Here is a 12,780-nt window from a genome sequence, read left to right on the forward strand (position 1 = left end):
GGGGTGCACCTGCTGTAGTGTAAATAACATATCTTTGTAGGTTGTTGGACCCTGTTGTGTTATTAACGCCATTGTTTTAACAACTGCCCCTATTGCAGTGTGCTGAACCTCAGCACGTGCAGAGGTGCATCTGCTCTAGTGTTATTAACGCCATTGTTTGCACAAGTGCACCTGCTGTAGTGTGATTGACCCCATTGTGCACGGAGGTGCCCCTGCTGTAGTGTGATAAACGACATTGTGTGCAGTAGTGAACCTGCTGTAGTGTGATTGACCCCATTGTGCACGGAGGTGCATCTGCTGTAGTGTTATTAACGCCATTGTTTGCACAAGTGCACCTGCTGTAGTGTGATTGACCCCATTGTGCACGGAGGTGCATCTGCTGTAGTGTTATTAACGCCATTGTTTGCACAAGTGCACCTGCTGTAGTGTGATTGATCCCATTGTGCACGGAGGTGCCCCTGCTGTAGTGTGATAAACGACATTGTGTGCAGTAGTGCACCTGCTGTGGTATAAAGAAAATGACGAGTCCAGAGGTGCACTTGCATGTAGTGTCAGTGTGCACAGAGGTGGTCCTGCAGTAGTGTTATGAACTCCATCGTGTGCACACGTGCATCTGCTGCTCCTACTGTGGTATAAGGAAAATCACGGTGTCTAGAAGTGCACCTGCCTGTAGTGTAAACCATTTAAGTCTGTGCACCTTCTATAGTGTATATCATTTCACTGTGTGTAGGTTGTTCCTCCTGTAGTGTTATGAACTCCATTGTGTTCACAAGTGTCCCATGTTTTATTGTGACGAACCTCTTAGTGGGCAGAGGTGCAAACCTGCTGCAGTGCAAAGAATGTCACTAAGAGCAGAGGTGCAAATCTGCTGCAGTGCAAAGAATGTCACTAAGAGCAGAGGTGCAAACCTGCTGCCGTGCAAAGAATGTCACTAAGAGCAGAGGTGCAAACCTGCTGCCGTGCAAAGAATGTCACTAAGAGCAGAGGTGCAAACCTGCTGCCGTGCAAAGAATGTCACTAAGAGCAGAGGTGCAAACCTGCTGCCGTGCAAAGAATGTCACTAAGAGCAGAGGTGCAAACCTGCTGCCGTGCAAAGAATGTCACTAAGAGCAGAGGTGCAAACCTGCTGCTGTGCAAAGAATGTCACTAAGAGCAGAGGTGCAAATCTGCTGCAGTGCAAAGAATGTCACTAAGAGCAGAGGTGCTCCTGCTGTAGTGACAATGATACAATATTTTGCACATGTGCACCTGCTGTAGTGTGATTACCCTCAATGTTTGCCGAGGTGTCCAGTCTGTAGTGTGATGAACGGCACAGTGTGCAGAGGTGCACATGCACATCGCTGTGTCTAGATGCACTTGCTGTGTTGTAAATAATGTCACTGTGCACACAGGTGGTCCTGATGTAGTGTCATTAGCTCCATTGTGTGGACAAGTGCATTTTCTGCAGTGTGATGGACCTTGCTGTGTTCAGCGATGCATCTGCTGTGGTGTAAAGCATTTCACTATGCTCAGAGGTGCTTGTGTTGTAGTGTTAATAACAGCACTGCGTGCACAAGTGAGTTTGCTGCTGGGTGATGAACTCCAGTGTGTGCAGAGGTGCAGCTGTTCTAGTGTGAAGAATGGCACCGTATTCAGAGGTCCGCCTACTGTAGTGTTATAAACCCAGGTGTATGCACAGGTGCAACTGCTGTAGTGTGATGAAACGTATTATGTGCAGAAGTGCACACAGCCTGCAGTGTGACATACTCTTCTGTATGCACAGGTGCATCTGCTGTTGTGTGATGAACCTTGTTATATGCAGCAGTGCACACACCCTGCACTGTGACGTACTCTTCTGTATGCACAGGTGCAACTGCTGTAGTGTGATGAACCTTGTTATATGCAGGAGTGCACACCTCCTGCAGTGTGACATACTCTTCTGTATGCACAGGTGCAACTGCTGTAGTGTGATGAACCTTGTTATATGCAGGAGTGCACACCTCCTGCAGTGTGACAAACTCTTCTGTATGCACAGGTGCAACTGCTGTAGTGTGATGAACCTTGTTATATGCAGGATTGCACACATCCTGCCGTGTGAGTAGCTGTTCCCTATGCCGAGGTGTAAGTGCTGTACTGTGACGAACCTTATGTGCAGAAGTTCACATCCTGTAATGTGATGCACCCTTCTGAATGCACAGATCTGTCTGCTGTAGCTCATTGACCCCACTGTTTGCAGACGTGCAACCCCTGTGGTGTGATGTACTCTGCTGTTTGCACAAGTGCAACTGCTGTAGTGTGATGAAACGTATTATGTGCAGAAGTGCACACCTCCTGCAGTGTGACATACTCTTCTGTATGCACAGGTGCAACTGCTGTAGTGTGATGAAACGTATTATGTGCAGAAGTGCACACACCCTGCAGTGTGACAAACTCTTCTGTATGCACAGGTGCAACTGCTGTAGTGTGATGAAACGTATTATGTGCAGAAGTGCACACACCCTGCAGTGTGACAAACTCTTCTGTATGCACAGCTGCAACTGCTGTAGTGTGATGAAACGTATTATGTGCAGAAGTGCACACAGCCTGCAGTGTGACATACTCTTCTGTATGCACAGGTGCATCTGCTGTTGTGTGATGAACCTTGTTATATGCAGCAGTGCACACCTCCTGCAGTGTGACATACTCTTCTGTATGCACACGTGCAACTGCTGTAGTGTGATGAACCTGGTTATATGCAGGAGTGCACACCGCCTGCAGTGTGACGTACTCTTCTGTATGCACAGATGCATCTGCTGTAGTGTGATGAACCTTGTTATATGCAGCAGTGCACACCTCCTGCAGTGTGACATACTCTTCTGTATGCACAGGTGCAACTGCTGTAGTGTGATGAAACGTATTATGTGCAGAAGTGCACACACCCTGCAGTGTGACAAACTCTTCTGTATGCACAGGTGCAACTGCTGTAGTGTGATGAAACGTATTATGTGCAGAAGTGCACACACCCTGCAGTGTGACAAACTCTTCTGTATGCACAGGTGCAACTGCTGTAGTGTGATGAAACGTATTATGTGCAGAAGTGCACACAGCCTGCAGTGTGACATACTCTTCTGTATGCACAGGTGCATCTGCTGTTGTGTGATGAACCTTGTTATATGCAGCAGTGCACACCTCCTGCAGTGTGACATACTCTTCTGTATGCACACGTGCAACTGCTGTAGTGTGATGAAATTGGTTATATGCAGGAGTGCACACCGCCTGCAGTGTGACGTACTCTTCTGTATGCACAGATGCATCTGTTGTAGTGTGATGAACCTTGTTATATGCAGCAGTGCACACCTCCTGCAGTGTGACATACTCTTCTGTATGCACAGGTGCAACTGCTGTAGTGTGATGAACCTTGTTATATGCAGGAGTGCACACACCCTGCAGTGTGACATACTCTTCTGAATGCACAGGTGCATCTGCTGTAGTGTGATGAACCTTGTTATATGCAGGAGTGCACACCTCCTGCAGTGTGACATACTCTTCTGAATGCACAGGTGCATCTGCTGTAGTGTGATGAACCTTGTTATATGCAGGAGTGCACACCTCCTGCAGTGTGAGATACTCTTCTGTATGCACAGATGCATCTGCTGTAGTGTGTTGAAACTTGTTATATGCAGGAGTGCACACCTCCTGCAGTGTGACATACTCTTCTGAATGCACAGGTGCATCTGATGTAGTGTGATGAACCTTGTTATATGCAGGAGTGCACACACCCTGCAGTGTGACAAACTCTGCTGTATGCACAGGTGCAACTGCTGTAGTGTGATGAAACGTATTATGTGCAGAAGTGCACAAAGCCTGCAGTGTGATATACTCTTCTGTATGCACAGGTGCAACTGCTGTAGAGTGATGAACCTTGTTATATGCAGGAGTGCACACACCCTGCAGTGTGACATACTCTTCTGTATTCACAGGTGCAACTGCTGTAGTGTGATGAACCTTGTTATATGCAGGAGTGCACACCGCCTGCAGTGTGACAAACTCTTCTGAATGCACAGGTGCATCTGCTGTAGTGTGATGAACCTTGTTATATGCAGGAGTGCACACCGCCTGCAGTGTGGCAAACTCTTCTGAATGCACAGGTGCATCTGCTGTAGTGTGATGAACCTTGTTATATGCAGGAGTGCACACCGCCTGCAGTGTGACAAACTCTTCTGAATGCACAGGTGCATCTGCTGTAGTGTGATGAACCTTGTTATATGCAGGAGTGCACACCGCCTGCAGTGTGACAAACTCTTCTGAATGCACAGGTGCATCTGCTGTAGTGTGATGAACCTTGTTATATGCAGGAGTGCACACCGCCTGCAGAGTGACAAACTCTTCTGAATGCACAGGTGCATCTGCTGTAGTGTGATTGTTAGAAATGGGGTTTCTGGTTGGCTAAGGCTTGCGCCAAAGCCAGGCAGGAACCACCACTCTAAGTCAGGGCTGGGGAGTTACACACCAAGATAACCCCTGCTCACCCCCTTGGTAGCTTGGCACGAGCAGTCAGGCTTATCCCGGAGGCAATGTGTAAAGCGCTTGTGTGCGCACCCAGCAACAACACCCAAGGCCCACCACAAAAGAAATTCCACACAAGGTTATATATAAAAATAGCCTTTGTATTATACCAAAACACCTTAGATAATATTCACACAATTTACACTGTGCCCACTGGCACTGGGCGCAATTTACAGGGGACTATTTACACAAGACAGGGCCACATGGACCACTGTCAGAATCATCACAAGTCACCAAATTGTAAATGTAGACATGTAGAACAAATAATAAATGTAGCGCACAACCAGTAACCACTGGTAAAAGGTAAGTACATCCTACGCAATCCTAAACACCTTAGGCATATATCACGCAGGGAACCATGAACACACTAGCATAACCTATACTAGGAAAACAGTCTCCTACACATGGTCACAGTTAGGAATAAAAAATAAGCATACAGGCAATACACATGGCGCTAAAGTACACATGTAGAAAGAACCATGTACCCTAGGTGAGGGCACAACACAGGAAAACTGTCCCCAGGCCAAATTGGCCTCTCCGGGGCGCAAACACCCTTTGTCCCAAATGTCAGGGCTGGGCTGCGCAGGCAGCCAAGGCAGAAGGTGCAAAGATCCGGCCTAAACGTTACAGCTGCCCACTACTTGCTAGGCAGCTGTGTAATCACCAAGCGGGGCACAAGCACTCCGTGTGCCCTTCTGTGCCAACCTGCACAAACCGTCGCCGCTGCCTGCGATCTCGCAGGGCAGCTGGGGTCTGGGAAAAGCGGGCCCTGGCACCACTGTGCCCTCTGGGCCTTTCTGGGGCTTTTTAGAACAATATTGCCCCCGTGGGAGCCACACGGCTCTACAGTAATGGTGCCCAAGCGTGGGAGCCTCTCTGGGCTCTGGACTAGAAATAGCCCCTTTGGTGGAGCCCCTCTGGGCTCTGAAAGAATAATGCCCCCAACGATGGAGCACAGGATGTGCTTTTAATAACACATGCCCCCAAGAAAAAATCAGCGCGGGGGAGCCCCACTCGGGGGACTCCTAAATACAAATGCCCCCTTGATGCAGCTGCCCGCAACTGCGGCGCAGCTGTGAACCTGACTGGGGTACCACTGTGCCTCCCCAACCGGGCTTCTTAGAATAAAGTCACCCCCAACGTTGCAGCTGCCCGCTGACAAACCGGGGCAGCTGTGATACCCACTTGGTGCCCCACTCACCAGCAGTCTCCTCGCGCTGCTCCAGGGCTCCTCACTGTGGGGGACGCCTCCTCCGATGAAGCGCGGGGCTCTCCCTCGGTGGCGTCTCGCTCCCAGGTGGCGGCCGGCACAAGAGAGCTCCTGCTCCTCGGGGGCTCTCTCTCTTCCTCTCAACGGCCTCCTTCAGCTCACCGGAGCGCGGGGTGGGCTCCCATCGGCTTCCGGCTTGGTCTTCTTCACCCGGGCCGACGCGGTGATTCACGAGGTCGCTTCCTCCTTCTCTCCGTCACAGGAGCACGGGGTAGGCTCCCGTCCGCTTCCTGTTTTAAGTCCCGCCCACGTCCTCACACAGGTTGCCTGGCTTCCTGTCTGGACCGGGCTGCGACGGTGATTTTTTTCCTCCACCCTCACCGAAGCGCGGGGTGGGCTCCCGCCTTCGTTCCAACGCCAAAGAGAATGAAATAAGCGGGGTGGGCACCTGCCAACGAGCACCACAATGCGGGGTGGGCACCCGCCACAGGCACTAGCATGCGGGGTGGGCTCCCGCAATTTAAATAAAGAAACAAGCGGGGTGGGCACCCGCGACAGGCACCAGAATGCGGGGTGGGCTCCCGCTTCTCCTCGGAGCACGGGGGAATCCTCCACACCTCGGAGAACTCCCAACCGCTCACGAAGCCCAGCGCCAAGCAAAGCACCCTTCAGGGAACAAAAGCAAATGTCCACAGTCCAAGACAAAAAGTGGAAAGCTCTCCCCAGCAAGGCAAAGTCCAGGGAAAGTCCCCAGGAAGGCAGAGGGGCAAGGGCTGGGCCCAGGGGCCAGCTCACAGGGCCCTCCAGGCAGGGAGGCAGTCCCCAGTGGCGGTCTCTCCTGGCGCCCAGCAGCAGCAGGCCCCCCAAGTTAGGATCATAAGAAGAACATTTTACTTGGGGTCACAGCCCCTTTTTATACACAGGTTTCCTTTGTCTCAAGGTGCAGGGAAGGGGCGAACCAGATGCAACTGGTTCCTGAGCACTTTGTTTTGCTCAGCCCCTCTCCCTACTCACAGGACAGGCCAGGGACATCAGTCGCACCACAGGGGGTGGAGCCAGCATTGTGTGGGGAAAGCCCAGCCCTATTCAGGTCCCAGGTGTACTCCTCCCACCTATCTGGATGTAAATCTCCCTATCCACCACTGGGGCAGACCCATTCTGACTCCTGGAGCCAGGTTCACCAGCCAATCACAAGCCAGACAGTCACTTCACATTCAGGCCAGCGCCTAGAAGTGGCACTTCTATACTAGACGCAGCAACACCGCACACATCATCGCGCAGCATTCACTCTCACGAGTTCACGCATACCAAACTTGACCCTGCACTCCCCACGCATCAGGAACTATCATGGACACACACATTCCCCATGCATTCCTATGGGAGGGCAGGTCAGTCTCACTAAAGACATACATAGCGCACACGCACTCTCCACTGGGACACAGTGTAAAAGCGCCTAGAGGCCTAAAACCACTTACACAACATAGGGAAAAAGCTAAGATAATCGCAAAAAGTTTAGGAGTGAACCTGCCAGAAGGGCCAAGTCCAACAGTGATGAACCTTGTTATATGCAGCAGTGCACACCTCCTGCAGTGTGACAAACTCTTCTGTATGCACAGGTGCAACTGCTGTAGTGTGATGAACCTTGTAATATGCAGGAGTGCACACATCCTGCAGTGTGACAAACTCGTCTGTATGCACAGGTGCACTTGCTGTAGTGTGATGAACCTTGTTATATACAGGAGTGCACACATCCTGCCGTGTGACTAGCTGTTCCCTATGCCGAGGTGTAAGTGCTGTACTGTGACGAACCTTATGTGAAGACGTTCACATCCTGTAATGTGATGCACCCTTCTGAATGCACAGATCTGTCTGCTGTAGCTCATTGACCCCACTGTTTGCAGACGTGCAACCCCTGTGGTGTGATGTACTCTGCTGTTTGCACAGGTGCAACTTCTGTAGTGTGATGAAACATATTATATGCAGAAGTGCACACCTCCTGCAGTGTGACATACTCTTCTGTATGCACAGATGCATCTGCTGTAGTGTGATGAACCTTGTTATATGCAGGAGTGCACACACCCTGCAGTGTGACATACTCTTCTGTATGCACAGGTGCATCTGCTGTAGTGTGATGAACCTTGTTATATGCAGGAGTGCACACCTCCTGCAGTGTGACATACTCTTCTGTATGCACAGATGCATCTGCTGTAGTGTGATGAACATTGTTATATGCAGGAGTGCACACACCCTGCAGTGTGATGTACTCTTCTGTATGCACACGTGCAACTGCTGTAGTGTGATGGACCTTGTTATATGCAGGAGTGCACACCGCCTGCAGTGTGACATACTCTTCTGTATGCACAGATGCATCTGCTGTAGTGTGATGAACCTTGTTATATGCAGGAGTGCACACACCTGCAGTGTGACGTACTCTGCTGTATGCACATGTGCAACTGCTGTAGTGTGATGAACCTTGTTATATGCAGGAGTGCACACACCCTGCAGTGTGACAAACTCTTCTGTATGCACAGATGCATCTGCTGTAGTGTGATGAACCTTGTTATATGCAGGAGTGCACACACCCTGCAGTGTGACATACTCTTCTGTATTCACAGGTGCAACTGCTGTAGTGTGATGAACCTTGTTATATGCAGTAATGCACACATCCTGCAGTGTGACTTACTCTTCTGTATGCACAGGTGCAACTGTTGTAGTGTGATGAACCTTGTTATATGCAGCAGTGCACACCTCCTGCAGTGTGACGTAGTCTTCTGTATGCACAGGTGCAACTGCTGTAGTGTGATGACCTTTGTTATATGCAGCAGTGCACACCGCTTGCAGTGTGACATACTCTTCTGTATGCACAGGTGCAACTACTGTAGTGTGATGAACCTTGTTATATGCAGGAGTGCACACCTCCTGCAGTGTGACATACTCTTCTGTATGCACAGGTGCAACTGCTGTAGTGTGATGAACCTTGTTATATGCAGGAGTGCACACCTCCTGCAGTGTGACATACTCTTCTGTATGCACAGATGCATCTGCTGTAGTGTGATGAACCTTGTTATATGCAGGATTGCACACATCCTGCCGTGTGAGTAGCTGTTCCCTATACCGAGGTGTAAGTGCTGTACTGTGACGAACCTCATGTGCAGACGTTCACATCCTGTAATGTGATGAACCCTTCTGAATGCACAGATCTGTCTGCTGTAGTGTGATGAACCTTGTTATATGCAGGAGTGCACACACCCTGCAGTGTGACAAACTCTTCTGTATGCACAGATGCATCTGCTGTAGTGTGATGAACCTTGTTATATGCAGCAGTGCACACCGCCTGTAGTGTGACAAACTCTTCTGTATGCACAGATGCATCAGCTGTAGTGTGATGAACCTTGTTATATGCAGGAGTGCACACAGCCTGCCGTGTGATAAACTCTTCTGTATGCACAGGTGCAACTGCTGTAGTGTGATGAACCTTGTTATATGCAGGAGTGCACACATCCTGCCGTGTGACATACTCTTCTGTATGCACAGGTGCATCTGCTGTAGTGTGATGAACCTTGTTATATGCAGCAGTGCACACACCCTGCAGTGTGACAAACTCTGCTGTATGCACAGGTGCAACTGCTGTAGTGTGATGAACGTTGTTATATGCAGCAGTGCACACCTCCTGCAGTGTGACATACTCTTCTGAATGCACAGGTGCAACTGCTGTAGTGTGTTGAACGTTGTTATATGCAGGAGTGCACACCGCCTGCAGTGTGACAAACTCTTCTGTATGCACAGGTGCATCTGCTGTAGTGTGATGAACCTTGTTATATGCAGCAGTGCACACCTCCTGCAGTGTGACTTACTCTTCTGTATGCACAGGTGCATCTGCTGTTGTGTGATGAACCTTGTTATATGCAGGAGTGCACACACCCTGCAGTGTGACAAACTCTTCTGTATGCACAGGTGCAACTGCCGTAGTGTGATGAAACGTATTATGTGCAGAAGTGGACACAGCCTGCAGTGTGACATACTCTTCTGTATGCACAGGTGCATCTGCTGTTGTGTGATGAACCTTGTTATATGCAGGAGTGCACACCTCCTGCAGTGTGACGTACTCTTCTGTATGCACAGTTGCAACTGCTGTAGTGTGATGAACCTTGTTATATGCAGGAGTGCACACCTCCTGCAGTGTGACGTACTCTTCTGTATGCACAGGTGCATCTGCTGTTGTGTGATGAACCTTGTTATATGCAGCAGTGCACACCGCCTGCAGTGTGACATACTCTTCTGTATGCACAGGTGCAACTGCCGTAGTGTGATGAATCGTATTATGTGCAGAAGTGCACGCATCCTGCCGTGTGACATACTCTTCTGTATGCACAGGTGCAACTGCTGTAGTGTGATGAATCGTATTATGTGCAGAAGTGGACACAGCCTGCAGTGTGACATACTCTTCTGTATGCACAGGTGCATCTGCTGTAGTGTGATGAACCTTGTTATATGCAGGAGTGCACACCTCCTGCAGTGTGACATACTCTTCTGTATGCACAGGTGCAACTGCTGTAGTGTGATGAACCTTGTTTTATGCAGGAGTGCACACATTCTGCAGTGTGACTAGCTGTTCCCTATGCCGAGGTGTAAGTGCTGTACTGTGACGAACCTTATGTGAAGACGTTCACATCCTGTAATGTGATGCACCCTTCTGAATGCACAGATCTGTCTGCTGTAGCTCATTGACCCCACTGTTTGCAGACGTGCAACCCCTGTGGTGTGATGTACTCTGCTGTTTACACAAGTGCAACTGCTGTAGTGTGATGAAACGTATTATGTGCAGAAGTGCACACCTCCTGCAGTGTGACATACTCTTCTGTATGCACAGGTGCAACTGCTGTAGTGTGATGAACCTTGTTATATGCAGGAGTGCACACACCCTGCAGTGTGACATACTCTTCTGAATGCACAGGTGCACTTGCTGTAGTGTGATGAACCTTGTTTTATGCAGGAGTGCACACATTCTGCAGTGTGACTAGCTGTTCCCTATGCCGAGGTGTAAGTGCTGTACTGTGACGAACCTTATGTGCAGACGTTCACATCCTGTAATGTGATTAACCCTTCTGTATGCACAGATGCGTCTGCTGTACTGTTTGCAGGTGTGCACCCCCTGTAGTGTGAGCGATGAATCGCTCCGTGCGCAGAGCGGACATGCTCTGGTGTGATGTCACACACCGCGTGCACTACAGAGCCTTCTGCATTGTGGGGAACCCGAAAGGCTCTGCACCCAGATATTCAGCGCTGTGGTGCAAGGACGTAGTCACTTACCACAGCAACACAACACAGAGGAGCGACTGACCCGTGCGGTCTTTTAATAACAGCGTTCGGAATGCGACGATGCACCTCACTACACTGAAGCATGTTCAGTTTTTCATCAAGAAAACATACAGTTTGCTTGTTTTAATGATGCTAAAGCCCGACAGTTTCCGGTTTGTGCTCCCCAGCAGTGCTGCCGACCTGAACAGTATCTGCTTTGATCAAACCGCCATTTCTGCTTGCTGGGAACACCCCCGCACCGGCACCCACAGGCACGCGCACTCATACCCTTTAGTGCTCAGAGATACTCGCGCACGCGGCGGCGCAGTTCCCTCTGCGCCCAGCAGTGGCGCTGTGCCGGGCCGTACAACGACAGTCAGCTATTTATAGACCAACACAACACACAGCGCAGCCTGTGCACAGAAGCAGCAAGAGACGGCTGCGGGATATTTAGTGCACCACAACATCTGAGAAGCTGTTAAAAATTTACGACGTGACAACTGATGTAGGAATTGGTGCGTACAAATAACACCTTTAATAAAGCACAGCGGTGAAGTCAAGTGTAACTGCTGTCAGAGCCCACCTCTTGGCGTGCCTGCAGCACACCGACACCCCAGGTGAACCGGTGGGAGCACTGTCTGGAAAGTTTCTAATTTGTTGATGACAAGTGCTTGGAATGCTGAACGGTAATGTCAGTGCTGCCGATGGCATCTCGACTTGACTGCAATTAAAAATAGATAGGTTCAATGATTCCTGCCTAATTCGAGCTCATTATAATGGGAAGGGATTTTTAATCTCTCCCCTTGACCCGTCCGACGTGGTCTAATTGTGAAAGCAAATGCATCACATGCGGTGGTACACGAGTGAACACAATCACGCACATGGAGACTCGGGCACGCAGACACATGCACAGAAAACAACACACGGCGTGCAGTAAGACACGGAAACACCCCAAGCATAAAGACACTTTCAGCACACAAAAACAACACGCATAACCCTCTTTACAAACACCAACACGAACCCCAGCACACATACTAATGCACCGTGCATCAGCACCCATGTTTATACCTATGCAAACACTAAAACAGAAATACAACCAAATCTAAGACAGAAACACACGGGCAGATTTACACGTCCCTTGCGCCAATTTTGCGTCATTTTTAACATGGGAATAGTGACGCAAAAGTGGCGCAAGGGGCTTGTAAATCTGCCCCACAGTGCACAAATACACACTCACATAAACACTAACGCACACACTCATATACCAAGACATATAGTAAGATTCACACCACACAAAGCACATATATACGGATACTACATCCCACACAAACAGCATATCAACACACAAACACCAATGCCGACACACACACCAGAACAGCCACTAACACACACACACACCAACACAGCCACACACACACATCAACAAAAACACACACATCGTCACACTCCCTAACACACCCGTGCAGGTTCTGAAAATACTGTCACCGTGCCCATGTGTTGCAATAATCGAAACGTTCTGTTTTCAGTCGATAAACCATTATGGGGCAGATTTATGAGCCCCTTGCGCCACTTTTGCGTCACTTTTCCCATGTTAAAAGTGACGCAAAAGTGGCGCAAGGTGCTCATAAATCTGCCCCTATTTGTTTACATAACATACTGGCACCCCAAAGCACACTTTTTAGCAGGCAATGTGTCAATTTTAATTACACGGATTTCAACCTCTAAGCAAATATTGCTGTAAAACCCGC

General features: G+C 49.5%; 1 protein-coding gene across 1 annotated transcript in view; it reads left to right on the top strand.

Annotated features, from left to right (window-relative positions):
* The window catches only part of GRIN2A (glutamate ionotropic receptor NMDA type subunit 2A), a 1,558,104-nt gene that overhangs the window by 6,545 nt on the left and 1,538,779 nt on the right, over window positions 1–12,780 (top strand). The window lies entirely within an intron of this gene.

Source organism: Triturus cristatus, chromosome 10, assembly GCF_964204655.1.
Source record: "Triturus cristatus chromosome 10, aTriCri1.1, whole genome shotgun sequence".
NCBI lineage: Eukaryota > Metazoa > Chordata > Amphibia > Caudata > Salamandridae > Triturus > Triturus cristatus.